This window comes from Oratosquilla oratoria, chromosome 3, assembly GCF_046742065.1.
Source record: "Oratosquilla oratoria isolate Oo_2021 chromosome 3, ASM4674206v1, whole genome shotgun sequence".
Classification (NCBI taxonomy): Eukaryota; Metazoa; Arthropoda; class Malacostraca; order Stomatopoda; family Squillidae; genus Oratosquilla; species Oratosquilla oratoria.
This window is the reverse complement of record NC_134779.1, coordinates 39,969,676-39,974,675: the sequence shown is the minus strand read 5'-3', so window position 1 is coordinate 39,974,675 and position 5,000 is coordinate 39,969,676. Positions and strand designations below refer to the sequence as shown.

The window sequence follows — 5,000 nt, the reverse complement described above, 5'->3', positions numbered from 1 at the left end:
ACTTATAGTGCTGTAAGAATCAACGAATACCCAGGTTGTGGTCTTAGAAGCCTCTGAGAACTCTTCAAAAAGCGGAAGATCGCTAATAGCCACTGGCAGTACCCTGAGGTCTCTCAAAAGAATATGAGAAAGAAGGAGACTACAAGAGACCATAAGGTCTATACTAGGCTGTTCCATGTCCATTACCACGCATCATCCTCATCCATAGAGTGATCGAACCTTCTATCAAAAGAACCAATAGTTTCAGCGCTCACTACACGATTAAACTCTCGATCCCAGCCCCGTGAAAGGCTGCAGCTGGTGATTGTTACGAGTTGGGAATAAACAACCCAGAAGCGTTGATGTGAGTGGACGAGTTCTGGAAAGATTCCGTGAGTACGAATAAGCTGCGGCTTTGCTGGTTGTGTGCTCACACATATATACACCTCGAATGAAACATCGCAGCCTGAAATAATACATACTCTAACGCTCTCAGTCACCTAGTCATTCTTATTTCTTTGCCATACCGATCACAAGTTCTTATGGATCATTACACACTCTACCTGCATTACGTGTTCACTTACGTTCTTGCTGTCAATCGTTTCTCTTACCCAATTGCTTACACGCCTTCTTATCTAACCTACCGTCACTGATCATTGTTAATTTGTTTAAAATCTTCTGATATTCATATATATATATATATATATATATAGATATATAGATAACAACAGCTGGCTCACCTCCCACTTTTCTCCATTTTTTTTTAATCATCTTTAACCAATTACTCCCTCTGTTCCTCTCCTAATCCTCTCAAACAAAACCCTGCCATAAGCCTTCCCAACTACACTCAACAAACTGATCCATCTAAAACTACTACACTCACACTTGTCCCCTTTCCTTTGTAAAACGGAACTATACAGGCACTCCTCCAGTCCTCCGGCATTCTACCCTCTCTTAAACAAACAATGAATTACCTCACCAGCCAGTCCACCATAACTGTACCTCCTTTTTTCAGACATTCTGCATGGCATCCATCCAACCCAGGTGCCTTATCTGCTCTCATCATCTTATCAGCTGCTTTCACTTCATCCTTCCCTATTTCTACTCCATTTTCCTCATTCATCACTCTCATTTTCTTAACGCTTCCCACTGGAACTACCTTTCCCTCCCTATCCTCCCTCACATTTAGCAACTCTCTAAAATACTCTGCCCACCTTCCTCTCACTGCCTTCTCTTCCATTATCATCTCTCCATCTGCACCTTTTACCTTTTCTTCTTTACTTGATTCGCCTCCTCTTCCTCTTTTAATTTCCTTCCAAAACATCTTTTTATTACTTTCAAAATTTTCTGTCACTCTTTCCCCATTTCACATCTGCTCTCCTCTTTGCTTTCTTTATCTTATGCTTAACTTCCTTTCTCTTTACTTTGTACCTCTCATACGATTCCCTCGTCCTAATTAGTAGCCAATCAATGAATACCTGCTTCTTCTCTTCTACACCCTTCTTTGCTTCCTCATCCCACCACTCACTACTCTTCCTTCCATTTCCTCCCGCCCTCCTTGTTCCAGGGCAAGGAGGAAGGAGAGGGGGAGAAAAAGGGAAGGGGGAAGGGAAAGAGTGAGGGAAAGAGACAGGAAGAGGGAGAGGGAGATGGAGAAGGAGAATGGGAGGGTGAGGAAGAAGGGGAGAGTTAGGGAGAGGGAGAAGGAGAGGGAGAGGGAGAGGAAGAGGGAGAGGAAAAGGAATAGGAAGAGAGAAAGTGAAAGGGAGAGGAATAGGGAGAAGTAAAGTGAGAAGAAGAGGAAAAGTACAATGATGAGGGAGAGGGAAACGGAGAGAGAGAGGGAATCAAGAAGGAAGAGGAAGAGAGTAAGGGCGAGAGATAGGAAGAAGGAAAGGGTAAAGGAGAAGGAGAGGAAAGGGGAGATGGATTAGAAGAATGAGATAGTGAGGGAGAAGAAAAGGGAGAGAGAGAGGGAGAGAGAGAGAGAGGAATAGGGAGAGGGAGAAGGGGAAGGAGAGGGAGAGGGAGAAGGAGAGAAAGAGGGAGAGGAAGAGGCAGAGGGAGAGGGAGAAGGACAGGGAGAGGGAGAGGGTTGAGAGAGAGGGAGAGGGAGAGGGAGAGGGAGAGGGAGAGAGAGAGGGAGAGGGAGAGGGAGAGGGAGAGGGAGAGGGAGAGAGAGAGGGAGAGGGAGAGGGAGAGGGAGAGGGAGAGGGAGAGGGAGAGGGAGAAGGAGAGGGAGAGGGAGAGGGAGAGGGAGAGGGAGAGGGAGAGGGAGAGGGAGAGGGAGAGGGAGAGGGAGAGGGAGAGGGAGAGGGAGAGGGAGAGGGAGAGGGAGAGGGAGAGGGAGCGGGAGAGGGAGAGTGAGAGGGAAAGGGAGAGGGAGAGGGAGAGGGAGAGGGAGTGGGAGAAGGAGAGAGAGAGGGTTAGAGAGAGGTAGAGGGAGAGGGAGAGGGAGAGGTAAAGGGAAAGGGAAAGGGAAAGGGAAAGGGAGAGGGAGAGGGAGAGGGAGAAGGAGAAGGAGAGGGTGAGGGAGAAGGAGATGAAGGGGGAGAGAGAGGGTGTGGGTAAGGGAGAGGAAGAGGGAGAGTATAATGGAGAAGGAGAGGAAAAGGGAAATAGAGAGGGAGATGAACATGAAGAGGGAGAGGGAGAGGGAAAAGAACAAGGCGATGGAGATGGAGAGAAAGAGAGAGAAGGAGAGGGAGAGAGTGAGGGACAGGGAAAGGAAGACGGAGACCGAAATGACAAAGGAGAGAGGGGGAAAAGGGGAGGGAGAAGAAATGGAGGGAGAGGGAGAAGGAGAAGGGAGAGGTTGAGGGAGAGGGAGAGGGAAAGGGAGTGAGAGAGTATGAGGGATATGAAGATAGGGATTTAAAAGAAGATGGAGAGACAGAGAAAGAGAGAGATATAGAGGAAGATGGAAGGAAAGGGAAACAAGAAGAGGGAAAGGAGCAGAAACAATGAGAGGGAAAAGGAGAGGGAAATGGAAAGGAAAATTCAATTTTCATACTCTGATGTCATTTGCCGAAATCAGTCAGCATTCTATAGTTTTATGTGTGTTTCACACGCACACACACACGCACACACACACACACACACACACACACACACACACACACACACACACACACACACACACACACACACACACACACACACACACACACACACACACACACACACAAGACCGCCGGTGCAACCACTGCCGTGAAGAAAATGCCGACCTCCACCACTACCTGAGCGATTGCCCCGCCACCTCTTTCCTCAGACGGGGACCACCGGCTCCCCCTGAAGGTCTTGTGAGCCGCCTCTGCCGCCTCCAAAGCCCCTATGAGCTCCGTCAGCTGCTAGAGCGTCCACCGCCGCTCTAACAGCTGTAGCCTCTCTTTTCTACTGCCCCCTATCACCCTCTGACTAGCCATACTATTCCACCTCCTCTCCACAAGGTGTGTCTTACATAAACACCACCGCACGGGCTCAAACAAAGCCCGTGGGAGTGATTCTTCACTCCCGAATTAAAAAAAAAAAAAAAAAAAAAATAGCGTTCCCCCCCACCTCCCCACCCCGAATTATTTTTCTCCTCCTTCTTGGTATTGAGCAGTTAGGCGATAGCATCGTGAACTGTCATCGTGTCGGACCGTGATCGTCTTCTGTCAAGAAGATTAAGGCCATGTGGTTCGGTATTAACTGGTCGGCAGTGATTCTTCCTCCGGTTCTGAGCGAATGGCGATCGGTGCTAATTTGGCTTTGTTGTATCTGCAAAAGACCCAAAGGAAAAAGAACACATCAATTTATTACTACGTAGACAAAAAAAAATACTAAGAAAAAAATCGCTAGGTAAAGAACATTGCTAAGTAAAATATGCCAAGTAAAAAAAGTTTTAAGTAAAGAAATCTAATTAAAGTAAGATTGCAAAGTGTAAGTAGTGCAAAGTTAAAAATCGTTGAGTAAAAAAATCCAAGAAAAAACAAATTACAGGACCAATAGTGCTAACCAGAATTACTTTTAGGTTGTATTTCTAATTGTATCCAGCCAGTTTCCAGTCATCGGAAATGCGTTCATTTTAGCCCAATTATATGTATATATATATACATATATGCATATATATATATATATATATATATGTATATATATCTGAATATATGTATACACACATATATATATATATGTATACATATGTATACATATATATATATATATATATATATATATATATATATATATATATATGTATACACACACACACACACACACATATATATATATTTATATGTATATATATACATATGTATATACATATATGTATATATATACATATATATATATATATAAATACATATACATATATATATATATTAAATATTAATATATATACATATATATATATATATATATATATACATACATATGAATATGTATACATATATATATATATATATATATATGTCTATATATATACATATATCTATATATACATATATTTATATTTATGTATATATATATATATATACGAGTATATATATGTACCTGTAATTAGCTCGAGAATCTTTTTCTTTTTTCTCCTAAAAATCAACCACATAAAAGCCGCAATATAAACCTGTACATCAATAACACAAAATTAATTTCTGAATATCTCTCCTTTTTTCATAAGAACATAAGAATGAGGGAGACTGCAAGACACCATAAGGCCTACACTAGGTAGTTGCATGTCCATTGCCACCTGCCACCTCCGTCCATGAAAATGTCTAACCTTTTCTTAATATAACCGATATTTTTCAGCGTTCACTACATGGCTACATGTCTATTCCATTCGGCAACCACTCTATTGGCACACAAATTCCTGTCTATTTCTTCCTTAAATTCAAATTTGTCAGACTTAATTCCGTTACTGCGAGTCCTTCCCTGTTGTCTTGATATGATGACATTGTTTGCGCCACCATAGTTAAAGCCCTTGAGCCACTTGAACACCTCTATTAGATCACCCCCGCACTCTGCGTGTTTCCGGGCAGTGTAAATTA

The 5,000-nt window shown here is 42.9% G+C and overlaps 1 long non-coding RNA gene across 1 annotated transcript in view; it reads right to left on the bottom strand.

The window, feature by feature from the left end:
• Positions 1–3,551: 3,551 nt before the first annotated feature.
• The window catches only part of LOC143019647 (uncharacterized), a 3,667-nt gene continuing 2,218 nt past the window's right edge, over positions 3,552–5,000 (bottom strand). Inside the window, exon 2 of the long non-coding RNA XR_012965841.1 lies at positions 3,552–3,738. This is a non-coding gene — a long non-coding RNA (uncharacterized LOC143019647). The remainder of the gene's footprint in view (positions 3,739–5,000) is intronic.